The following is a 27,651-nucleotide window of genomic DNA, read 5'->3' as shown; positions in this document are numbered from 1 at the left end:
TTGATGAAATGATCTCTCAGTTCTTGAACATGTTTTTCATATTAAGTTTACATTTTTGAATTTCTTTCATAATGAGTTTTCTAAAAATCTGTGACATTTGTTCTAGATCGTACATCTGATCTTTTATAGGTGCTGAGGACTGTATCTTGGGTAATTTTAAATATGTGCATTTGTAATGTTCCTGGGCTGGCTTAGTGCCTGTGATCCTGTCACCCTGGTGCAGGAGCCAGGCTAATCTCTCTCATTCCAATTTGAGTATATATGCTGCTGAAATGAGCACCTGTGATGTCTGTATATAATCATTTTGTCATGTATCTGGCATCTGGAAAGTAACAGCATAAGAGAAGTGCTTTCTACTGAATGCTCAAAGAACAAGTGAGATTTATTTTCCTAGCTGCTGGATCCTGAGCAAACAAAACAGCTTTATTTCTCAGCCAGATTTTTTTCCACAAACACTGGTAAATCACTGTGGGCAGTTCATTATCTTGATGCCTCTGAGTTCAAAGGTTAAATGTCCAGAAATTTCCTGCCTTCTTTCCACCAACAATGTGCTCCCCTACTAAGTGAGTAACTACCAAGATGGTATTGACCTCCACTAAAAATGGATGCCACTAAGAACAGCTTCTTAATTCCTAAGAATCTCTCCATCATTTTTTCCATCTGCTGAACATGAGTGCATGTACCCATCTGTGGATAAGTAACTTTCTTCAGAAGTTCTAGTTTCAATTTGGCAAGTTTTCACATGGTTTTTCATTGTTTTAGCTAGTTTATTTGGAAAGAAGCAGCAGCTACTTCATGGCCATGCCTCTGGAAACTCTGTAAATGGATAATGAAATGAGGAAAGGCCAAATATCTCCAGGACATTAAGAGTTTTCTTGATGGATCGGGTAGGAATATGATTATCCCATTCCTGGTTTTAGATTTACTAATCTTTTTCTTAGTTGCAACCTGTATTGTTAGCTATCAGTACTTTAATCCTTATTAATAAGCTTACTCGTGGACACTTAACTCTGATTTTAGTGGCCACAGCCTCAGCCTTCTCCTAGCCCATGCCCCTCTCTGAACTAACCTTCTGGTTTTGTCTCAGTCCTTATTTGTGAAACTCTGTCATTTTCCATTGCATAGACAAATTGAAAATATATTCTTCATGCTTTGTATCAAATACTCTTTAATTCTTTTATTTATTTAAGCAAGGAGACACTAACAAAATATAGGATGGGGGGGTACAATTTCACATAATTCCCGCCACCCAATCTCCATATCGCATCCCCTCCCAAATAGCTTTCCCATTCGCTATCCCTCTGGGAGCATGGACCCAGGGTTGTTGTGGGTTGCAGAAGGTGGGAGGTCTGGCTTCTGTAATTGCTTCCCCGCTGAACATGGGTGTTGACTGGTCGATCCATACTCCCAGTCTGTCTCTCTCTTTCCCTAGTAGGGTGGGTCTCTGGGGGAAGCGGAGCTCCAGGACTCATTGGTGGGGTCTTCAGTCTAGAGAAGCCTGGCCGGCATCCTGATGGCATCTGGAACCTGGTGGCTGAAAAGAGAGTTAACATACAAAGCCAAACAAATTGTTGAAGAATTATGGACCCAAAGATTGGAATAGTGGAGATGAAGTGTTGGGGGGTACTCACTGCAAACTCTAGTGCACTACCGCTTTCAGGTATATATTTGCCCTAGTATATGGATATGTGTGAACATTTCCTCTATAGAGCCTAAACTTCCCCCAGTCCTGGGACCCTAGGGTAGGGCCCACTTTCCCGTATGCTTCTCCCAATTCTTATCAAATAATATTGCATCCACTGATTGCAACCTAATCAACGCGAGTGCCACCCCAGCATGCTTCACTTCAGACGGTGTCCAGAGACTTCAGGTGTGGAATGACAACCCTTCAGCTTCATCACTCGGTGAGACCTTTCCTTTCATAGTATTCTCTAATTCCATCCCAGGTGGTTCACTTCCTAACAAAGTCCCAAAACCTAGATATAGACCAGGTTCCAGGAGATAGAGCATATGTAAATGCTCTTCAATTCTACTATGCTAAATCAGAGTGATAAATGTCACATCAACTCAGTCTACTATGTAGATTAAAAAAAAAAAGTGTTGATGGCCTCACAAGCTTTCCTTCCACCCTATCTTTGTATTCCTTGCCTCTGTATCTTTTGATTTGACACATGCATTGTTTCATGGCTGGGGATAATCCAATAATTCCTCAGTTGCCCTAGGGTAAGCTTAAGCCATTTAGTATGCTTTTTTATGATATGCCTAATTGGGACATCATGATTCATAAAAAAATATGTTTTTTCCTATCTTACCCATGCCTGACAGAAGTGTTTGCACTCCAGTATTTTAGCTTTGCCACTAATATTTGCTTAGGATGTTTTCTTATCCTTTTGTGCTTATTGAAATCTGAGTTGTGCTTCAATTTATATTTCAAATCTTGGTTTCTCCAAGATGCATATATAACAACTCAACTTAAAATATAAAACTCTCTTTCTTGTTTTCTCTCTTGTTTTGCTCTTCATTTTGTATGTAACTTCTATTCCTTATAATATATCTCTTCATAAATATATGGACTTTCACAGTTAACTTAAAAAACTACCCATGAAAAGGGATTTAGATTCCCCCCTGTTAATGTTGTAAAAAATCATAAATATTCTCAGTTATATTGAAGATGATAATGATATTTGCCACTTTTCTGAGCATTGTCTTTTACATATTGTACTAGATATCTCACATTCATGACCTTTTAATTTTCCAGTCTTCCTTTGACATTAACCAAATTTTTTACAAGTCAAAACTGAAATTTGCTCCATTAAATTAATAGTTGAGGGAATTTACATTGAAAGCCCATCTGACTTTAAATCCTGTGCCCTTTTCATTGTCAGTGATGGGGGCACCAGAGAGTATTTATTTGAAATTTGGGCAGATGGCATTAGAAAAAGAGATAGAAAATTTTAATGTGTTCTGGATACTCTAGAACTTGCTATCAAAGAGAAGAGAGAGTGGAAATTGGAAAAGATTCACAGATGCACACTCATACACATACATACACACAAATGTTTGTGTTATGATTCCCCGTACTCCAATTTTTGTCTCCTCATCTGAAAGGGTAAGTCAGTTCAGTTGAGTTAGCCATTGGGAAATGTTGGAAAATGCTTGTTGTTATTATGGATAATAATTGTTAATATATAAAATGTATTTCAGTGAATGATTTTCAAGATTGCCTTAAAAATTTTATTTGGAATGTTTATATATAAGAAAAAAATTTTGTAACATTTGTTTCTTCTGTATTTTCTTGAGAATGAGTTTATTCACGGAAAGAACTCAGATTTCATGGCAGTTTTACATTCATAGAGAATCTAAGAGGTAAGGGATATGAGTGAGTGTACTTTTCTAAGTAATTTGCTGAGAAACTTTAGTAATAGAAATAATGTTTCTAAATATTTTTAATATCCAACAACATATTTCTTTCTATGTTTTGTGTACCTTTTACAAATGTAGGTATTCTTTCATATCACCATTCAAATTGTTTACTACTCACTTGTGCCATAAACAAAAACAAAGACAAAACGAAAAATCTCAACCCTGATAACAGGCCATAATTGGCCATCATTTTAATTTACCCATTAACGTTTGCTATAATTTTGCCATCATTACTTAAAATTGCCCAACAAATTGACATATAGACCATGTAACCACTGAGCTTTAAGTAAATAAAATTAATGATGTGAAGTTTTGATTCATTGTTATATGACAAGAATAACATAGGATTCGTTTTTTTTTCCCCCCAAAATTTGGGGGAATCAGTTTATTCTCCAGAGCCCTGGCTTAAAATAAAAGTGGATTAGGTTTGATACTCTCTAAATTCTCTTTATTATTATTTTTTTTTCTTCAGAACCTATGACTTTATATTCACTTCTTGACTCATTGAGCTTCTGAAAAAGAAAAATTAATGCCTGGTAATAGCTGAGGAAATAGCAACTCATGTTTATAAGAATTGGAAAGACTATTGGAACAAAATAGTTATTTCCTTTGTTCTTTGTTAAAGACACACTGGTGTCTTGTATATCAGGAATTGAGCAGGATATATCAAAGTGACTTCTAAGTGGAAATGAAGTTAAAACACACAATACTTAAATTAGGATTTTACATGTTTAGACATGCCAAGACTTCTTAGGATTTTTGTACTAGCCAAAGACAATTTTATCATAATATGCTAATAAAGTACTTATTTATTATTTGTTTTATATGTACAGGATTGTTTATCTAGGATGGACCTTACATTCAGCCCATATTATAATTATTTCCATTTGTGAGATAAAGCTTAGATTTCACAGATATATTTCTCCATATTCACTTAGGCTGATGGAGCAGTGATTCAACTATGTCGATTGATTTTAAGTTGTACTTACCAGATTAATTATTATCAATACTAGATACTTTATCTAAATAAGTATTATTTACAGACTTAAGATACAACATTATTTTTGTAGTTAGCTGTGTTAGCTGATGCTTACTACCAGATCTTTTCTGGTGTTATGACTTAATTAAATGTTGAATAATAATGAAGGCACACTTCTATAGGAAGTGTGAAAACACTGTTTACACCTGACAAAATCAACTCACTGTTATGTCTATCAAGGTACAAGAATGCAGATCATACAGTGCTAAACAAAAACCTTGTCTTGTCTTCTTATTCCTAAAGTTATGAGTGAACAATGCCAGTAGAACAAAACGTATATTTATGTTTTTCCAACTGTAATTTCCTTTCCTAAATTCTCATGAAGTAATTTGAGTTTCATTTCTTCTGATAATTTAAAGACATCTTTTCTATACAAACATACTACAGATCAATCACAGAAATCAAATGACAGGATATTTTAAATTGTAGGTTTTTAAAAGATTATTTTTCCATGTTTTTAGCCATTTTAAAATATGAAGTGGCGTCTCCTTGTTTCAGAGTCTGTCCCCTTGGAGAGTTATGAGAAGGAGCACAATTTGAATGTCTACCATCTTTATGTATCTTTTGGTAGCATGACTCTTTCAAGTCTTTGACCTTGTTTAATTATCAGGTAGTTTTCTTTTTTTTTTTTTTAAACAAACTTATTTTTTCTTTTCTTTTTTTATATGTTTATTTATTCCCTTTTGTTGCCCTTGTTGTTTTTTATTGTTGTACTTATTGTTGTCGTTGTTGGATAAGACAGAGAGAAATGGAGAGAAAAGGGAAAGACAGTGAGAGGGGGAGAAAGATAGACACCTGCAGGCCTGCTTCACCACTTGAGAGGTGACCCCCTCCCTGCAGGTGGGGATCCGGGGGCTTGAACCGAGATCCTTAAGCCGGTCCTTGCGCTTTGTGCCACCTGTGCTTAACCCGCTGCACTATTGCCCAGCTCCCTTCTTTCTTCCTTTTTTTTTCCTTTAATTATCTTTACTTATTTATTTATTTGATAGAGGCAGCCAGAAATTGAGAGGGAAGGGCATGATACACAGAGAGAGAAACTCCTGCAACACTGCTTCATCACTTGCAAAGCTTTCCCTCTGTAGGTGGGCACCTGGGTCCTTGTGCATTCCGCCAGGTGCCCAACCACTTGGCCCTATAATCAGGTAGTTTTCTTGCTGTGGTTGGCGAGTTATTTTTATACATTTATATTTACATTTATTTATTTTGTTGCCACCAGGGTTATTGCTTGGATTTGGTACCTGCATGGTTCCACTGTTTCTGCCTAATTTCCCCCTCTCCCTTCCCTTCACCCATCCCCTTTAACCTTTCCTTTCCCTTCCCCTCCCTCTTCTCTTTCTTCTTTCCCTTTCCTCTTTCATTTGTTATTTTATCCAGGAAGCTACTATTGTATCCAGAACCATCTAAGTTTCTGTTCTATCAAAAAATTGTAATATTTTTTGTTGTTTTATATTCAGGTCTGTGACGAATATAAGATTTGTCTATATTCATTTGTTCTGCATATGTGTATGCAGTTTTTCTAGCATCATTTGTTAAAAATACTGTCGTTGCTGCCTTGTATTGCTGCTGCCACTTTATAAAATACCAATTGACTTTCTCTGTCTATTTTTGAACTGTATAATTCTGTTCCATTGATCTATTCCTCTGTTCTTTTGCCAATATAGCACTGTCGTTATTGCTGTATTTTTGTGATTATTTAGTTCTGAAGTTGGATTGTGATAATCTGTTTTTAATATTCTGTTAATTTGGGCTAAAACATTACAAATTGGGTTATTGTCACAAAATGTAACCAGATCTTATAGTGAATAGAAATTTTGGTATGTGTAATATGGTATGTGGAAACTCTGGAAAGTATCTCTATTTCCACATAAGCAGATATCTATTATATTGTTTGTTCTAGTATATGTAATAGGATTAGGCCCTATAATGTTACATTGTTTCAGAGTATATTTGCTAAGCAACTATAATGTTATTAAATATATCACTGCTGGTTTTCATTGATTGTGTCTTTGGTGAGTGGACCTAGTAAGATTCTTTCATATACTCATAATAATCTGGTAGAAAATCTTAACACAGAAATTCTTAAGTTACAAAACTGAGTTCATTTTATAGTCAAGAAATTGTTCTACAGATGTCTCACCCCTCAATGCTGCAAGGAATTCAGCAGACTGTCTGGTAGCTGGCTCCCCAAGTTCCTTGAGGCAAAGAACAGAGACAAGGCATCCTTGTTCTCTGACAGCTTTGTTGAATGCGTTGTGTCTCTAGTTTTGAATAATTTTGTTAACTAGATATATTTTGTGCAGTGAATAAAATGTCTTTGGTATGAAACTTAATCCTTCTAATGTCTTCAGAATAATTTCAACACTTTCCTGATCTCTATACCTACTAACTCATGTGTTCCCAGCTGCCTTTGCTAGTTACACAAAAAAAAATCACTTATATTTCTGAATTTTCATCCCTAGTAACAACTAGAAAGTATAAATGATACATGCTTTATAAAAAATGGTATTGAAGATTATTTTGACATTCCTCTTGATCTTACTTCCTCTAAGAGCATACAAGTTGATCTTTTTTTTTAATAATTCTTGTGTTTCCCATTTATTAATGGTTAATATGTACAATGCTTAAGTTATAATTTGCAAACTGCAAAGTTAACTCAGTGGTTGTATGGCAGTATCAAAAATATACTTTCAAGACACTTACATGGAATTTAATATATATGTGGAGAACAACTGTGTTTCATCTGGTGCTGGTTAAAACCTTTTGTAATTATAAGACTATAGTATGTTTGATATAAACTTTTTGCTTTAAGATGACTTTGGTTACTTGTTCTAGCATTGTGATGTCTTTCACTTGATCCATTTATCCTTCTGAAAACTTGCCCTGTAGCAATGATTCTTCTGCGATGACCCCAATAAAATAAATGAATAAATAAAGCAAGAAAAAGATATGAAAGAATATATGACAAAGAGTTGATGCAGATTACCTGCTTATATTATAACCTTCCCATCTGTGAAGACCATGCTTGAAATTGGCAATGTGTACATTGAATTACTTTTAGGCCAGTTTGTTTTTAAGTAATTCAGAGAATTTAGTTAGTATAATTGTCTCTTCACCTCTCTGTTTTGTAAATAATTTATCTAATGTTGAACAGAAGATAAGAAATCCTTCCCAAACAATAGAGCAGAAAATATATATTTTGCTATGTGGTCATCCATTGAAATGTATTTGCTTTGTGTTTGGAGGCTCATAAGAGAAATATGAACCATATATAGATTCAGAGTAGATCAGGTATGTGCAGGTGTTATGACTATAGACAGCACAGAGTTTTAAAGGAGAAATAAAAACAAAGCCAAAGATTCCATTTTAACTATGGGATTTCTTTTTATTGTGATGGACTGGTATGGTTCTATTGTACCAGGAATAATGTTTTTCCATTCTTTTGATTTTAGATAGATAGAGACAAAGAGGGAGACAGGGAAAGAAAGACCATAGCACTTTTCCACTATCCATGGAGCTTCCTATGGTTTCATGGTGCACGCAAGTGGTGGGAGTTGAACCCAGAGCATCTTACATGGTAAAGTATGGACTATGGGTTGATTCATTCATTCTCACTGTCTATTATTTCTTTCCCTTCTTTCCTTTCCATTCCCTCCCTTCCTTCCTTCCTTCCTTCCTTCCTTCCTTCCTTCCTTCCTTCCTTCTTTCCTTCCTTCTTTCCTTCCTTCCTTTCTCTTTCCACTACCAGGCTTTTCTTTGAGATTCTATGCAGCATAGCCCCACTGCTCTCATTGAGCTTCTTTTAAATAATATGTATTTTAATACATTTTTTTAGTTTGATAGGACAAAGAAAAGTTGAAAAGGAGGGAGAGATAAGAAGAGAGACAGAGACAGACATACATCTGTGGCACTGCCTCACTACTCAGGAAATTTACCCATACAAGTGAGGCCTGGGAAGTTGTGAGGCATCTATCTCTCTCTCTCTCTCTCTCTCTCTCTCTCTCTCTCCTCTCTCTCTGTCAAGGTTGCAGATATGGGTTAACTATTATTTCTACAACTATATGTCTATATTTATATGTATTTGCCCTTTATTTCTTTTTTTAATATTTATTTATTCCATTCTGTTGCTCTTGTTTTATTGTTGTAGTTATTGTTGTTTTTGTTAGAGATGTCGTTGTTGGATAGGACAGAGAGAAATGGAGAGAGGAGGGGAAGACAGAGAGTGGGAGAGAAAGATAGACACCTGCAGACCTGCTTCACCACCTGTGAAGCGACTCCCCTGCAGGTGGGGGGGTGGCTCACACCGAGATCCTTATGCTGGTCCTTGTGTTTTGCGCCACATTCGCTTAACTTGCTGCGCTACCGCCGGATTCCCTGCCCTTTATTTCTCAATGCCCTATCCTCTCTTCCTTTCCAAGTCACACGTACACCTATTACTATATGCAAATGTACCTCCCTTTTTCCTCCTCTCATTGGTTCCTGATGGAATTATTAAGATAACATGCCATTTAGGTAGTCAGGCATAGCGCAGTGGGTTAAGCGCACATGGCACGAAGCGCAATGACCGGCATAATGATCCTGGTTGGAGCCCCCAGCAGGGGAGTCGCTTCACAGGCGATGAAGCAGGTCTGCAGGTGTCTATCTTTCTCTCCCCCTCTCTGTCTTCCCCTCCTCTCTCCATTTCTCTCTGTCCTATCTAACAACAATGACACCAATAACAACAATAATAACTTCAAGAACAAGGGCAACAAAAAGGAAAATAAATAAATATAAAAATTTTTTTAAAAAAGATAACGTGCCATCTGAAGTGAAACTGGGTAGTCTCATGTGTTAGGAAAGACCTTACCAGATTTGTCCTCTTCTCTGTGTGGGTCTTGATAGAGCTGGAGTTCAAAGCCCTCTGGCCATCTTCCCCTAACAGTTCTCCCCTCTGAAGACCATAATTCTTTATGGGGTGAAGAAGGTGGGAGTCCTGGCTTCTGTAATTGCTTCTCTGTTGGACGTGGACATTGGCATGTTAGATCGATACCCCTAGCCTGTTTCTATCTTTCCCTAATGGGATAGGGATCTGGAGAGGTGATGATGGTTTAGGGCACAATGGTGAGGTCATTTTTCCAGGGAAGTTAAGATGGAATTATAGAAGAGTCTGCAGTGTCTAGAAGGCAGTGAGATATAAAGCAGGACAAAACAATAAAGTTAAACAGTAAGCAGGAACTAAAAATTAGGAATAGAATATATGAAAATAGGGACCTTGGGGCAGAGTGAAGCTAAGAAGACTATTTTAGGTATGTTCCTTGTGGCCCATGACTTAAGTAATTTTTGTTTGAGCTTGTTAGCTAACATGCATGTGAACTAGAAGTATTGTCTGGGAGGATGTTGTCAAAGTTGACAGTAACACTTGAAAGTTAAATTAGGACAGAGTGTAGCTCTCCAACTTGAAGAAAATATATAAATACAATTAACTGTTTACCTCATCAATCTGACCCAGGGCCCATGCATATTCATATTTAGCACAGGAACCTGTGTAACCTTCGAGTCCCTGCCAGTCTGAGCTCACAGTCCACAGTCACAGCTGGAACATTTGAGGCTGTATTCATTTCAGGAGCAATCTTCCTCAATTGGGAGTGTAGGCTGACCTAACCTCCTTTCAGAGGGTGGGGAAGTCCCTCCCACTGCTACTTTATATTGAGATAAAGGTCCTAGAGAGGCCCACAAGAAGGCTTATGCTGTCGTTCCTGATGGAAGTGACCAGTGATGATGGTTGGGGGAGAGATCTGTTAGAGGTCTACACTTAACATATCTATGTGGGAATCCAAGTTCCCTCACTAGGGCCCCAGATGATGGGATGATCTTTTATTGACCTAAAAGACCATCATTATGTGAGCCAGTCTTTTGCCCTTTTCTAGCTTTTGTAGTCTTTTCTTTATCTAATGAGTTCAGACATTTCCCCAGTCATTAAAACATTGAGCATCTTTTGTTGTATCTAAATTGGAATTAGATTTGTGGGGTCTGGCTTCAATTTAGGAAGGAATCATACCTAAGATTATAGTGGGGTCTAAATTAGCTTAAGTTTTACTGCATTTACTAGTTTGATGGTTCTAATAAAGGTTGTCCTAGGGACAATGATTGTCCTTTATTTGATAAATATATTTTTGCCTGTATGTCTCTTGGCCAATTGTATACACTTTTTCTTCTAAAGTTTATCAAAGGGTGACAGTAATGCTGATGCTTGCAGAAAGGATTAGAAGATATATCTTTGTAACATGTGCATTCAACCAGGTGGGCCACCACCCTGGCCCCTAGAAGATAAGTCTTATGATCCTTTGAGTTGCTAGTTAAGTCGATAGTGATTGAGGGATGTGAAGTTGGTGGTATGAGAGGAGGGTGTCTAGACCTAAGTAGTAAATATTTGATGAAAAATTTTACAGTACCTTCCTTAGGCCTTTCTGATAGATTGTTGAGACTATTAAGTCTAAATCTAATTACAGCAGACTACCAAACACTTTAATTTTGAGGTATATAGTTTCCCCTAACTTATGCATAGACATATACCCAGCCTGTAACTTCATTAGAACTGCATCATTGGAAAATGGAACTATGTAGCCCCATGTGTTAGGAAAGGTCTCACCAGTTTATCAGAGTTGGAGGGTTGACATCTTAGGCTTGCTGTCTCTGGATCAACCCAAATTGAAAAGGCAGTGGCATGGTGGCACTGGTTGCATTGATTTAGTTAGGGTCAGCAGAGGCAGTATAACAAGGTAGGGGATCAAGAGAAGACTAATGTTAAAATTAAGCTGTTGGGAGTCAGGCTATAGCTCAGCGGGTTAAGTGCAGGTGGCACAAAGCACAAGGACTGGCATAAGGATCCCGGTTCGAGCCCTGGCTCCCCACCTGCAGGGGAGTCGCTTCACAGGCGGTGAAGCAGGTCTGCAGGTGTCTATCTTTCTCTCCCCCTCTCTGTCTTCCCCTCCTCTCTCCATTTCTCTCTGTCCTATCCAACAACGACGACATCAATAACTACAACAATAAAACAACAAGGGCAACAAAAGGGAATAAATAAATAAATAAATATAAAATAAAATTTAAAAAAAATTTAAAAATAAATAAATAAATAAATAAATAAATAAATAAATAAATAAAATTAAGCTGTTAATATTCTAAAAGACTTTTTTTTATCCTGCAGGGTTATTGTTGGTGCTCAGTGCTGCACTACAAATCTACTGCTCCTGGAGGCCATTTTCCCCATTTTTGTTGCTCTTGTTGTTGTTATTGTAGTTGTTGTTATTGCTGTTGTTGTTTGGTAGGACAAAGAGAAATTGAGAGAGGAGGCGAAGATGGGGAGAGAAGGACAGACTCCTACAGACCTGCTTCGTCGCTTATGAAGCGACCCCTGTAGGTGGGGAGCTGACAGCTCGACCTGAGATCCTTGTGTTCATCCCTGCACTTCGGGCCATGTGTGCTTAACCCGCTGCGCTACCACCAGGCCCCTGTTATAGAGACTTCTAATACTGTGTGAAAGAAAGCTATGAGTATGTATGAAAGTGGGAAAAGGATTATGTAAAGTTTGGTTTTGAAAAAAATCAGTCCTTTGTTGTTAGCCCCTGCTTGTCATTATGGATTTCAGTGAAAATAGTATGTATTTGTATTTACCTTGATTTTTCTCATCTTTCATATTTGGCCAGATAATTTCAGAGAACATATTGTACACGTGTTCTGATGCTGTTCGAAGGTCCTCTGAGAAGCAAAAGTTTATTGAAAGCTCTTAGTTCTAGTAAAGTGGGTGGCCAAAGAACTGGAGCTGAACAGCTGCCATATACCCATTGAACTTTTGTCATTTATAAATTATTTTCCATGCCATCTGGAGCAAGAATGGTGTCATGGTTTAGAGAAACTCTTTATGGGATGCATTCATATCCAGTACTTATATAATTTGTTCTCTACCACATTGAGCTGAGGTTTTAAGATCATTGCTGGCTTGGAGGCTAAAGATGTGAATAAATTTGAGTGACTTTATAACTGTCATATTAAAAACACTATCTTCACCCCATCAGGGGTTCTCCCTCTCTCTCTGCCTTCCAATGACTCCATCCTGCTTGCTTTCAGTGCAGTGGAAAATGCATTAATCCCGAGTCTCTATGAGTTTTCCTGTTTGATGACATAATCAGAAAATCCTCCTCACATTGCCCTTGGGGTTGCTGTCTGGATAATATGTTGTCTTGGTGGGCGTAACTCGGCCATCAAAAAAATCAGCACAGGCCATAAACTCAGAGCTTAAGATGCATTAATTACATATAAAAAGAAATAAATTTGTGGCCAAGTCTGTAGCATTAGTAGAGAATTTCATTAATCTGCAGATTCTTGCTGGCATTAAATGCACTGGCTGGTGACTTTGTACATATGGCATGAGCTGGTACAGTGCCACAGTGGGAAGTGTTTGAACTGCTCCAGTGTAAATTGTTAGACTGCACCTTGTGGAAAAAAATACCACGAAAACTTGACAGTCCTTGGGTAGTGTTGATTTAAGTTATTTTCCTCTGTATTTTCTACCAGAATTACTTATCTAAATAAGTTTTGCCTTTGATTATAGATCACAGCAAGTTAGGAGGAAGAAAACTCTTGGGAAGAGTCTGGAATAAATTAAAGAAGGGAATACACAATTAAATGGAAAAAGCAAGATGGCATCTGACATGGAAAGTGATTTGTAAAAGATTGGAAGTTGAAATATTTTGAGGCAAAACTGCAGGAGCTTTGAATTTATTGGGTCAGGAAACCACCATATAAAAGTTAACTAAGTATATGATATTTAATTGCAAAAGGACATATCATGTTTGATAAGTTTAGAACTTGTTGGCATAGGGAGTTGAGCATATGGATTTTTCTCTTTGCTATTGGGAAAATTTTTCTGTTATTTTTGTTATTATTATTGTTTTGGTAGACTGCCATGAACTTCCATTTGGTTAACTTGGATTGAGTATTTCCTGTTTGAGTCTTGGAAATTCAGTCTTGACTGGCACTTGATCAGAAGAGTGAGTAGGAGGCCGCTTAGTAGAACTCACACATTCTACATGTAAGCTGCCTCCATCATTCTGCCTCCTGATATGTCAGACTTTTATGTCTAGTTTATGGTGCACTGATAGAAGCAAGAGAAAACATGCTACTTGTTATGTTTCACTGGAGGGAATTTAGAAGGAAATAGGGCACTTTAGCTCATGGGTCCAGTAAGTTGAAAACCATGGAAGTAAGTTGAAAGTCATTAACGTCCTTATATTACAGATGTCATTGGGTTTCCTATAATATATGCTAAGCAACAGTATACCTTTCCTAGTTGTCACTAGAGTGGTTGGGAAGGCTGGACTATGTAAGGATTGAATGGAAAGCTGTGATTTCTTTACTATTACTATGACAATTTTTGAAGTTTATAAATGATTTCAGAATGAATTATAAGGATATTATTTTATTTTTTGGTTTCTATGGTTTTCTTGCTCAAATAATATATAAACCAGATGCCTACATTGTGAGATTTTAAATTAAATTAAAAATTAATAAAAAACTGTTGCTTTAGTATTATGGTATTTCAGGGAAGGAAAGGAACTTAAATATCACTTTTTATAGGTAAAGCACTTTTTCTTCTGTTGAAATATTTTTCAAATGGTATTTGAGCCAACAGCAAGCATATCTTGTGACAAAGAATCCCCTACTTTCTCCAGTTCATTCAGTCTTTGGGCATTTCACTTGCCTGTAATGGTCAGAAATCTAAATTTACATCTCTTATGCCTTTGTGCCACAACCACTTAAACTAAATATATAATCCCCAGAATCTCTTCCTCACACATTTCTTTTGTATGTTCCTGACTGAGGCTTGGGACCAGTTGAAATTTGTCAAAAGTTTTGTAAGATGGAAGACAGCCAGTTTTCATGCTTTCACCATCATTATAGGGGGCCAAGTCACATTTCTGGTCCTCCAGTTCTAGAGCTGAAGTTTGGTCTTACCTCTTCTCCAGTATATTTTTCTCCGTTACCTTCTTTCTGATCCTAGGATAAGAGTGTGTCATTATTATACTGAAGGGACCACCCTTCTACTTGTCCACTTTATTGCCTATGTTGGAATTGGTGGTAAATGTGGATCCCCGTTTTTGTTTGCTTACTCTTGCTTCATATCCAGATTTCCTTCTCAGTTGCTCATCTACTTGAACTATGAAATTCCCAGACAACAGACATAGCTAGCACAATTGCATAATATTTAATTCCCTCAGTAAAATTCTTATTCTATGTTGCCTGCAATAATATATATATATCAATATCAATGATATATATATATATATATATATATCATTATATATATATATATATATATATATATATATTCAAAGTTACATAATAAACTACTGAATTGCTCTCTCCCTCTTGGGACACACACACACACACACACACACACACACACACACACACACACACACAGCCAATACTCCATGTATTTGAGAGCTTGTTTGGAGGTTCTAGCAGGGGAGCGCAGCTACTCCTATACCCTCCAACGAAGACCGGTCAGTGTCTGTTCAGGGAGGGCCATCCTCTTCTACGGAGCACGAGCACGCAGCTTTGGGAGGGACGCACACGGAGCGGTGAGGGTGGAAGGGGACACCCGCCTAGTCAGCCAGATCAGCCCTATCAACCCTGGCGATCAATGGGGTGACAGATGTCGCAGCCAGATCACCCTCACATCCAAATCCATGTATTTGAAGGCTGTTCTTGACTTACTTCTTTTGTCCAATAGTTTTCTTTTCTCTGTATATATTTCCTCAAATTTTATTCATATTACTAGACTGTTTGTCTCTTCTTATCCTTCCATTTCCCAACTAGTCTCTATTCCTTTTAAAATATATCCGAAGTGTTGAATCTCTTTGCCCATGTGATTTGTGATCATAAGAGACAATGGTGTAATCATCATTGTCTTTACTCTGTTATGAAGCTTATGTGGATTAGCTAATTTATACTTTCAATCTCATAGAATTTAAATTTTCAGAACATTCATGTGACAAATTGGCATCCATATGGGTGCACTGGGACACTAGTTCATGGCATTTTTCAGATGACAGAAAACTTCTTTTTCTTGTCAGATCATTTTGTATCTTATATAAATTATTGTTACTTGTCCCAGATTTTGGTGAAAATGTAAACTCAAAAGACTTGATTTTTAAATCTCTGCCCTGCAGTTTAGCTTTGTTACTTTAAATGCATAATTTAACCACAGCATTTTGCTTTCTTATTTGTAAGATGAAAGACACAAGATTATAAGTCCCACAACTAAATACTTGTGAAGATAAAGGGTAATAATGTAAACAGAGGTATTTGAAGAAGAACTAATAAAGCATCAATATTTGCTTTTTATTTAACAATCTCAAAATATGATGACTATTCTTCCTTTAGCTTCTTCCAAGATATTGGTTAAAAATATGATGATGTGTATGGAGCAAGGGCAAAACCTTATAGAAATAGTGTGGATTGCATGATGGTCATGTTTGGGTTCAACTTTTCATTAGCTTAACAAATTGCTGTAGTAGTCAGCCTGTATTGTTGTACATTATCCATTTGTCATGAGATCCTTTGTCACATTCTGTACTCAAGACCAAATATATTTTACCCAGTATATTTTCCTAATGTGCCAAGCTACTAACCTTGTCATAGAAGAAAGTGAGGTTTTTCTTGTCCCTGTTGAACCCACACTGTGGTTCAAGCAACAAGATTGTTCAAGCAACTTGTGGGTTCACGCAACAAGATTGTTGCTTTCTTTAATGAAGGGGACATAAACCACTCTTTAACCATTTGCCAAGAATTCGGGCCAGAGGCAACAATAAATATACTACTGGTGTATATTACTAGGCTTCTAATTTTTTTAATTTACATAAAAGACCTGGAACTTATTTTTTCTTTAAACTTTTGATAACAAATGTGTTCCTTTTTCACTATTTAAAATAAGGGCCAATCTGGGCCAGGTGATGGTGCATTTGGTTAAGTGTACATACAGTAGTGAGCAAGGACCCAGCTTCAAGCTCCTGGCTGCCACCTGCAGAGGGAAAGCTTCACGAGTGATGAAGCAGGGCTGCAGGTGGTGTCTCTCTGTCTCTCTTCCTCTCTATCTCCCCTCTCCTCTCAATTTCTCTCTGTCTCTATCCAGTAATAATAAAAAGAAATAAAATAAGGGCAGATCAAAATCAATTAATTTTGAAGTTCAAATTGCTGTCATGTTGTCTTTCTGCTAGCTCTTGCCATTTTTTGCCAAGACTATGGTGAATTCTTAGCTGTGGTAAGATATTTGCTATTGCAAATTCATAATATTTAAGATATGTACAGTAAGAATACTTTGGTTATATGTTGCTATATATTATTAATTTGTTTTTTAAAAATCTAATCCTTGTATTCAGTCCCCTTATGAAAACAAACCAAGAATATTTTTAAAATTACACACACACACACACACACACCATTAAGAACTTTGTAATATGCTTGCTTTGTCATATGCACGGTAGAGATTCCAGTCTGGGCCTCAGAATATTGAAGTTTTGAATGTGTGGTATCTTTTTCTCTGTCTCTTTATCTGAATTTAAAAAGAAAATGTTGACCTGGAATGGAGAAATACTAGTGCCAAAGAAACACTGTACAAATAGTTTTTTTTTTTTTTTAATGAAAAAGAGCCTTAAAGGAGACAGTTAAGTGAGTTTTATACTTTATCCTGCTAGTTTAGGGACAAATGATAAAATGATTTTCTGTTCAGGTTTCATTCTAAACAATAAGATGAGTAAAGCCATATATTTGCCACTTAAGTGTTATATTATGTGCCATTTATCAGACATTTATCATCTCACTTAGCACAATTACTCTTTAAATTAGAGGCTGGAAAAATTTGAAAATGAGAAAGCTGACTTAGAAAATTAGCAAAAATGCTTAATAAATGTTAAGTTGGAATTTGAATTAAGATAATCTTGTTGTAGAGCTGCAGGTTTTCCTATTCCATTGCAGTGTAACTTGAAATGGTATTTTCCATTTGACTTTTAAATTTTTTGGTTATTTAATATTGAGATGACCATGCTGAGTGACCTTTAACTTGGCCCATGTTGGTAGGAATTGCATTAATAAGGCTGTGTTATATTAATAAGTTGGGTGATGGTTAAGTTGCCCTCCTTTGTGAATTTTACAATAAAGAAATCTGCCAACGAGGAAAGAACAAGCTGCCTTTATCAATTGCAAGACTAAGTGGAGATTTTGCTTTATTTATTACAAATCAATTAATGGTCCTTTCCACTAGCACCCCATCAATCAAGACATAGAAGTTTCCATTGATAAGGATACCTCACCAAAAGAAATCAATACTCCTTTGTCATTTTGACAGGAATTAGCTATAAAGGTGGACTAATCTGGAATGCAATAGGGAGATACCTGCAGGCTAAGGCCAAAACCTAATTTTGTGAAATCAAAATTGTCATAAGAGCCTTGATGATGAATGATGATAAAAGACTTTGCCCCTTGCTCCAATAGGAAAAATTAAGTTGCCTCTTCAATTTGAGTAGAAAAGATATATATATATATATATGCAATTTTATTTTATTTTTAAATTTTTTTCTTAATTTTGATTTATAAAAAAGAAACACTGACAAAACCATAGGATAAGAGGGGTATAAATCCACACAATTTCCACCACCAGAACTCAGTATTCCACCCCTTCCCCTGATAGCTTTCCTATTTTTTATCCCTCTTGAGAGTATGGATCCAGGGTCATTATGGGGTGCAGAAGGTGGAAGGTCTGGCTTCTGTAATTGCTTCCCCACTGAACATGGGCGTCAGCAGGTCACTTCATAGCCCCAGCCTGTCTCGAAGAGGCAGTTCTTTTTTCTTAAATTTTTATTTATAAAAAGGAAAAATTGACTAAACTGTAGGATAAGAGGATATATATGCAATTTTAATACTCTAATCCCATTTCCAGATACTGTAGAAAGCCTCAAAATAGTGTGGACTCTGTTTTCCAAGGTTTGGTTTGGAATTGAGGCCAAGTTAATCGGTTGCTGTATAAGAATATCTTGTGTGATTAAACTTAAAAAAAAAGAATAAAAACAACCCACATAGTTGTAGTATGAAGGGCTGTTCATTGGCTCTGATATAAGGTTTATGTAAGAGTGATTAAAATGAATCTTTGTAAAGGAGAATTTTCATTAACACAGGATCATATGCTTGAACCCATATCATCACAGCAAACCAAAGTCCCTCTGAATATAGTATTACTTAGAACATGTTGGAACGTGGCATTTCCAGAAGCTGCATATGTGCAGTTTTTATTTTGAAAGGTGATAGCAAACATGTGAGTCCTTGCCATGATTTTGGCTAAAATTAGAGCATGTCATTTCCAAAATACTTATTAAAACTCATTTTTACAGAAGTTAAAAAGCTAGACTTTAAAAATCGTCTCTCATGCGGAGGGTAGATAGCATAGTGATTTTGCAAACAGACTCTCATGCCTGAGGCTCCGAAGTCCCAGGTTCAATCCCCCTCACCACCATAAGCCAGCGCTGAACAGTGGTCTGGTTAAAAAATAAATAAATAAATAAAATTAAAATTAAAATCGTTTCTACTGGGATGAATATGAGATGATCTCACTCATAGACAGAAGCTGAGAAATAACAGCAGAAAATGGAAATTGGACTGGCTTTGGTGTATTGCACCCAAGTAAAGGACTAGGGGGGGCTTTTATGTTCACTATATGAGGGTAAGGATGGGGACCAGTCCTTGGGTGGTGGGAGTAGTGTGAAAAATATTTTTAGTCTTATAAATCACTAGTAATTCAATAATCCAGGAAAAATACAGTGACTATTTCAAATTCTATAACTGCCTACATCTTAATATGAATATATATTTCTTTAGTTTAAGTGTTTAATGTATTTGTAAACTAATTAAATTCAGACTTTGGGCTTAAATAGTTTAAGCAGTTTGAAATATGTTATTTTATTTTGTCTTTTTTGAATACTAAATTATCAATAACCTTAGACCAGATGGATCAAAATCATTTGGTCTTGTCACTATCTAAGATTTTGTTATTAATAGATATCATTAAATGACATAAAGCATGATGAAGTCAAGTATAGTAAGGTAAATCTCAACTATAGGATTTTTGAAGAAAAATAAGTTCTCAACTAACTTGGTTATAAAAATGATTGTCTGGATGGGAGTATGGATTGACCTGTCAATGCCCATGTTCAGCGGGGAAGCAATTACAGAAGTCAGACCTTCAGCCTTCTTCATCCCACAATGATCTTGGGTCTATACTCCCAGAGGGTTAAAAAATAGGAAAACTGTCAGGGGAGGGGATGGGATACAGAGGTCTAGTGGTGGGAATTGTGAGAAGTTGACCCCCTCTTATTCTATGATCTTGTCAATGTTTCCTTTTTATAAATAAAAAAATTAAAAATAAATAAATAAATAAAATAAAAATGATTGTCTATTGTTTTTTTTTTAATCCCAAAACTACAAGGGACCTTACCCATTAGTTTTAAAATCCATATTTCTCCCAGTCCTGGAACCTCTGGGACTTTGTATTTTTTGATGCCTTTTGTCTTGATCCCTTATCCTGTTATACTGCCTCTGTTGACTTCAGGTAATCAATGCAATGCAGTGCCACCATGACATGTTATGCCACCACTGCCTTTTTTTTTTCTTTCTTTCTTTTTTGGATTGCATCCAGAGACAAGTCTGAGATTGTCAACCTTCCAGTCCCGATAATCTGCCACCAAGTTGATGCTATTACAATTCAATTTCATCCTGTACTCCCTGGGCAGATGACCTCACCAATGTATGTATCCTGGAGCCTCACTTCTCCAGAAACCTACTCCACTAGGAAAAGATAGAAATAGGCTAGGGGTTTGGACTGATTGCTAATGCCCATGTCCAGGGGAAAAGCAATTACAGAAGCCAGAATTCCTATCTCATGTACCCACAAAAGAATTTTGATTTATACTCCCAGTGGGGGAGGAATGGTAGGGGGAAGATGAACAGAGGGCTATGAACTCCAGTTCTATCAGGACTGGGAGAGAGAAGAGAGATAAATAAATAAATAAATAAATAAATAAAAGGAAGAGGAGGAAGAGGATAAGGAGGAGGAAAGAAACTACCTGTGAAAGCTGATAAGTTAGAAAACTATTACCTTGACATTAATAAAAGTAAATTTATCCTTAAAAAATCCCCTGTACTTAGTATGTACTATAAAATATTCAGGAAAGGTTTGTTTAGTCACTTTCTTTTTAAAATTATATTAGTGACTTTATAATGATCAACAAGATTGTGGGATAAGAAGGGTACAATTCCATACAGTTCCCACTACCAGAGGTCCATACCCCATCCCCTCCATTGGAAGGTTCCCTATGCTTTATCCTTATCAGAGTATGGACCAAAGATCTTTATGGGGAGCAGAAGGTAGAAGGTCTGGCTTCTGTAATTGCTTCTCCACTAGACATGCATATTGACAGGTAAATCTATACCTCTAGCCTGTTTCTATCTTTAACTAGTGGGGCAGGGCTCTGGGGAGGCGGGGTTCCAGGACACATTGGTGAGGTTGTCTGCCCAAGGAAGTCAGGTTGGTGTCATGGTAGCACTTCCAACTTGGTATCTGAAAAGCATTAAGATACAAAGCAGAACAAATCTTTGAATAATCAGGAGCCTAAAGGTAGGAGTACAGAAGATGAGATTTAGGGTCTTCATGTTGGAAGAAGCAAGGAAGTCCATTTTAGGTTTATTCCAAGGAGCCTGTGAATTTGCTAATTTTGCCTGGGCCTGACAGCTAGCATGCAGGTGGGCTCAAAGTATTGTCTGGGAAGTTGGTGTCAGAGTTGGGAATTGAACCAGAAAGCTGGATCAGGGCATTTTAGTCCCTCCCCCTCCTTTTTACAATTTCTTTATTGGGGGATTAATGGATTATAGTCAACAGTAAAAATACAATAGTTTGTACTGCATAACATTTCCACATAACAATATAACCCCTACTAGGTCCTCCTCTGCCATCATGTTTCAGGACTTGAATCCTATGGATACTGTTTAGCTTTTTGATACATTATGAAGGTCAAGTCTTCAACTAGCAAGTCATCTCAATAATGTTTATTCTTACTGAAAGCTTCTCAACCCAGCCTTCCAGAAGTTTGGGGGAAGCTGTAATTAACTAAATGGTTCTCTCTAAATTAAGACAATGAGTATTGAGGATTTCCTTTTTTTTTTTTTTCCATTTTTAGGTTGCCATCATTTAAAAATATATAAAGGTTGCTTGGCATGCTTATTTCTCCTGTGGTGTACTGGGGAATCTTTGAAGAAAAGGTTTGTATTTTTATTGTATATACACTTTTTATATAAACATTAATATTGGATCATCTCCTTTTCTAGATATTTCTTTTTTTAATTTCTTATTTTATTTTATTTTATTTTTTTGCCTCCAGGGTTATTTCTGGGCTTCGTGCCTGCACTACGAATCCACTGCTCCTGGTGGCTAATTTTTCCCTTTTGTTGCCCTTGTTTCATCATTGTTGTTATTATTGTTGTTGTTGTTATAGTTGTCTTTGTTGTTGGATAGAACAGAGAGAAATTGAGAGATATGGGGAAGACAGAGAGGGGGAGAGAAAGACACCTGCACACCTACTTCACTGCCTCTGAAGCAAACCACCTGCAGGTGGGTTTATGCTGGTCCTTGTGCTGGGTGCCAGCTACCAGCCAGCCCCTTCTAGATACTTCTTAAAGAAATCTCTAGTACTAGTTTAGCTCAATTTGACATAGGATGTGTTTTATGGTACTTTCTTGATTTATTGCTATTTCCTGGTACTTAATTACTACAGAAGTAGTATTTTGATTACAAAATATATGGGATTTTTCAGAAAGTGCAACTCCAAGATATAATTATGCTACTTTTTAATTATTGGGGGTATTAATGGTTTATAGCCAATAGTAAATACAATTGTTGGTACATGTGTAAAGTTTCTCAGCTTTCTGCATAACATTGTAGTCCCCTACCTAGGTCCTCTTCTACCATCATGTTCCAAGTACCTGAACACCCCTCCTACCCCAGAATCCTTTATTTTGGTGCAATTTTTAACTTCTTTAGTTGGCATTTTCTAAATACATATACTCATTTTAAAAACTAAATATTTTGTTCAACTTTCTTAATTATCAACTTTTCACCTATCCTTTAATGCATTACTCTTTTTTCATCTAATATTTGTTTCTAGCTTGTTCAACCTAAGTAATCCGATAAGTAACTGATGGTTTGGAATTAATGCTACACTAAAGAAGCTATATTAATCTATGCTGTTTTTAACCTTGTTTCAATTCGAATTGTTAAGCCATATGTTGAGTTTTCAAAAAAGTCTTTGATTTAAAAAGGAGTGTTTGTTCTCTGACAATAGCAAAATAAACTAGGAGTTAATGACAGAAACTCATCTAAAAAGTGTCCCCACATTTGGGAATTAGACAGTATACTTATAAGTAATCCGTAGATCAAAGAAAGATTTCTTTTGAGATAATATTGCATAACAAAAATTTCACAGTCTGTGGGAGATGCAGCTAAAACTCTATGTAAATGGAAATATTTTGATTTAAATGCTTCTCTTAGTGCTGGAGGACAGCTCAGCATTAGAGCATAGAATTTGTAAATTTGAAACCCCAGTGACTTTTGGTGTAATCTCAAGCACCACTCCCAGAGCTATGAAGTGCACTACTTACTTTCATGAAAATCTTTCCCCAAAAGAAAAAAGAAATGCATGTTAGAAAGACAAAAGGCAAAGTTTTAAAAATACACAAAAATAAATGTTAGAACTATGAAGAAATGTAAAACATGAGGATGGGGCAATCTGGTAGAGTGCACATTTTACAGTGTACAAGGACCTACCTGAGTTGAGTTTGAGACCTTGGCCACCACATACAATCCTTGTGCAAAGGAGAAGCTTTCAGTGTTGTCTTGGTTTCTCTGTGTTTAATTCTCACTGTCTATCTTACAAAACAGTGCACTGGGAGGGATTGGTAGATTCATGAAGACAGGAGACAATCTGTGGTACTTTGTCATGGCAACCCTACTCAGTTAATGAATTGTTCATATTTTGGGAGTGAAAATGTTTTGTAGACACATCTCATCGGGGAGAGTAACTGTACAACAACTATTTGCAAACCATTAACCCCCCCATAAAATGATAATAAAATGATGACCAGATGTTAGCTAACTGGTTAAAGCAAACATTTTACCAAGCGTGACAACCCAAGTTTAGTCTCTCTTTCTACCTACAGGGAGGAATCCTCCCAATCAGTGAAGCAGTGCTGCAGGTGTCTTTCCTCTTTCTATCTCTCTCCTCAATCACTCTCTGTCTCCCATGTTCTATTTTAAAAGGCCCACCTAGAATGGTGTGGTTGTGTGGACACTGAATCCTATCAATAAACCTGGTGAGAAAAAATTCTTGTATTGTGTTAAATTCCTGCATTAAATATTTCATAAATCAGCTATAAATAAGTCCATGGATATTGCACTGAGATGAAATGTCCTTTTGTATCAGACTGTGTTAGTGATATTTTTAGAACTCTAGTTTCAATATTTAAACTTATGGAAGTAGCTGTGTGTAGGTATTGAAAATGTGGAAATACTATCAGTTATGATGATTTTCTATAACTCAAAATTCTGAATGTGAATGTGAAACTCTTGCCAGAGTGTGAGAAACAATGCATGTTAGCATATTCGTTTGTTGTGAGTTGCTGTCATTTATGATGATCTCATTGCTGTTTAGTGTTTTTGAAAGGCACAAACGAGAGAGAGAGAGAGAGAGAGAGAGAGAGTAGAAAAAGAATTTCACATAGTACACCTTAGGACATTTGTTGAGAATATAGCTGTTCTCTTCTCAGGTTAGAACATTTTTAAGTGAGTTTGTGAGTTTCCTCTTGGGTATGGATTTTTTTTCTGCCTCTAGTTTGAACACTGTTGTCTATTTTTGACAATTGGGCAGCAACAGTAACAGAAGAGAGACAAATTTTAATTTCAGGGCTACTTCTGCCTTTGAGGACACACATGTTATTTTTTTCTTTCCCCTCAGAGAAAGTCAGGAAATCATCTGTTGCTTTTAGCTACTTAAACCTAAGTTGGAAAGCCTGCATGACACATAGGTGTGGCATGTGTATACATCCACATGTGTATAATTAATATCAAATACTATAAATTGTCATTTGCCATGAGAGTGATACTAATCGTCAAAATACTTTTGGAAAAGACATGAAAAGAAATCCATGCAGAATGTGCTTTTATTAGAGCACTATGGGAACAGAAATTTTCCCTCTAAAAACATGTACCCCTAAATGAAACTTTTTTTCCTTTCCTCTTTTTCTGCTGGCTGACTGCCTTGCATAGCTGTTTTCTCTCCCCCCCCCCCATCATGCCTGAGGTTCTAAAGTTAAAAACTCACTCTGGATTACAGTGTTGTATTCCATTCCAAGAGTTTATTTTTAAATGATGAATATTCTTGGAAAGCAAGACATAGCTCTACATGAGGCATTGACTCATCGTATTGCTTTCCCATATGGTAGCTGGACTGAGAAAGTAATAGAAGAGGGAATCTGGAGATGTGGTCATCAGCTGGGTTCTATAGTCTTCTCTCCAGAGCATGGAATCTTCGGAACTTGACTTCTCTACTAGAACCTGTAACACTGTTTTCATTTTGATAGCAAGAGTAAACTGATACAAATACATTCTGAATCATCTAGATATTATTCATCTACAAGATCACCACATAAAATATCACCTGCGTTAATGTTTGAGCCTGCCCCTGAGTAGTAGTCTTTATGGCTATTAAAAAATGGATATAAACCAGTGAGTGTCTGTCAAATTTCAGATGAATGTCCTCTTTTTTTTAATGTTCTGCTAGAAATAACAGTAGGAGGATAGTTACCTTTCTGCCTAGAGCAGTCACTCTTAAATCGAAAGAAACTCAGGTACAGTCAGACTACAAGGGACAAATTAGTTATAGAAAAAACTCACTTCCACATTCAACTTCAATATTGGTAAACTGTGTTGATTTGGGGAGGAAAGATAGAATAACAGTTATGCAAAAGACTTTCATGCTTGAGGCTCCAAGGTCCCATGTTCAATCCGACATAAACCGGAGCTGAGAATTGATCAGATGTGTCTTTCCTTCTCCTCCTCCTCCTCCTCCCCCACTCCCCTCCTCCTCTTCATCCTCTTTCTCCCTCTCCCCTCCCCTCCCCATCCCTCCCCTACCAGTACCCTTGTTAAAATAAAATTTTGAAATAAAATGTTTTTAATTATTGTTTTATAGCTTCCTCCATGAGTTTTTTAAAATTTATTTTCATTTTATACTTGTATAGGAGTTACAAGCTTACTCCTAGTTTACTCCTAGTTGTGCTTGTATATTGAAATTCTAATAAGAATTACATCAGTTGAGGGAATGAATAAACTTGTGTTTAAAGAGATTCATTATGAAAAGTGAGGTCAAGCAGCTCTATAAAAAGGAGGGAAATGATATCAGAGTCCCTTGCCATTTAGCTACTAGTGGTCCGCAGACCCAGTATGGGATCTTTTACATGGAACAACTGGAGTCAGCAATAGGTAGACAGGAAGTCTGCAGAGGGTTGAGCAGAGAGCCAGACGCTGAGCCTCATTAATGCTCATTAATTCCTGTGTTTAGACTGTTAGACTGGTGTTGTGGGAAATACACACACACACACACACACACACACACACACGCGTCATGTTACCTCCCTTTCTTTCCTCCTTTCTCTCTCTCTTTCTTTCTTTCTTTCTTTCATTCCTTTTTTTTAACCTCACCAGGTCTCCACTGCTCCAGGCTAGTGATTGATTAAGACAGTAAAGGCAGAGAAGGAGGGAGGGAGAGGTAGATTAGATAGATACACAGACAGACAGACAGATAGAATAGCACTGAAGCTTCCTTCACTGTAGTAGGGAGGTTTGAACCTGGGTCACACACATGAGGGAAGAGCATACTATCCACCTAAACTATTTTGATAGTCTAACTTTTTTTCTCCAGTGCTAGGGATCATAGGTAGTACCTGGGTTGGGCATGTGACAAATCAAGCATGCTATAGAGGGAAATTATCTTGCAGGCCTAAAAAATAGTGTGTGTGTGTATGTATTGTGTGTGTGTGTGTGTTTGTGTGTATACAAGCAAGCATTTCGTTTTTCATTAACTAATTCCATTTCTAGACAGATTCAAATTGAACCAGCTTTACATTAAATTCTGAGGAAATACGTTATGTCTTTAATTCCTCCTGTGGTTGACACATACCTGCAGGGAAGGAACTGAAGCTGAGTGATCTTAAACTCCTTTAATTTTGTAGAAGTATAATACTAAACAAAATTTCCACGGTATTTATAAATAAACATAGGTTAGAGTGGTAGACATAAATGGTTATCTCTCTGAGATATTATGTGGAAATGACAGTATGAAGAAAAATATGGTATTTTTTAATTCTTAGCTTTTTGACAGTGATAAAATAGGCAAACATGTTTCCTGCAAAATTCAGACATCTTTGTAATATGATGTGCAGATCAGACCCAAATTTTAAAATCTCATTTTCTACCTTTAGAGTATATTAGAGACTATATAAAATTGCTTAAGTTACTATATATGAGTGTAGATACATATCATATATATTCATCTGTACTTAATTATATATCATTTCATATATAAAAAGAAGCTTATGTTTTATGTATTTTACATAATACATGTAGAGTGTGAAGCACTTCAGCATATGCTGCAGTGTAAAACTCTTCATTTTACTTGTTTACCATTTAATTCTACCCTGGGATAGAAATCAGGTGAGTGGAAATCAAGTCTTTCCGTCTTCAGAGACACTGAGACAATGTTCTCATGAAGAGTGGTGAATTCAGCCAAGTGATTTTGAAGCTGGATTTAGTTTGCAGCTTACACTCTGTCACTTCCACTTTATATCATCATCAAACACCAAAAAAGCAATTCTCAAAAGGGAGAAACAAAAAAGAAAAAAAAAAGGTGAAAAAAAAACCAGGGTGGGGGAGGGCAGAAACCCAGAGGAGGTGGGTGACTTTATTAAGCATATTGAAAATTTCTGTGTGAAATTAACTACAGCAAGCAACAAAACGTATAAAGATATCTTGTAAAACATGAAAGGAGTGTTCTTCTTCT

The 27,651-nt window shown here is 36.6% G+C and overlaps 1 long non-coding RNA gene across 8 annotated transcripts in view; it reads left to right on the top strand.

The window, feature by feature from the left end:
* Positions 1-27,651, top strand: part of LOC132538052 (uncharacterized) — a 259,911-nt gene that overhangs the window by 70,420 nt on the left and 161,840 nt on the right. Inside the window, exon 6 of one of the 8 annotated variants that reach the window (XR_009549458.1) lies at positions 21,721-22,124. The exons of 6 other annotated variants lie outside the window; for them this stretch is intronic. This is a non-coding gene — a long non-coding RNA (uncharacterized LOC132538052). Of the gene's footprint in view, positions 1-766; positions 1,183-21,720; positions 22,125-27,651 lie in introns of those variants that run through there. One more of the 8 variants, XR_009549454.1, reaches the window with a different exon arrangement.

The sequence above is a fragment of the Erinaceus europaeus genome, chromosome 4, assembly GCF_950295315.1.
Source record: "Erinaceus europaeus chromosome 4, mEriEur2.1, whole genome shotgun sequence".
Classification (NCBI taxonomy): domain Eukaryota; kingdom Metazoa; phylum Chordata; class Mammalia; order Eulipotyphla; family Erinaceidae; genus Erinaceus; species Erinaceus europaeus.
Note: the sequence above shows the minus strand (reverse complement) of the source record. Positions and strands in the feature narration are given on the sequence as shown.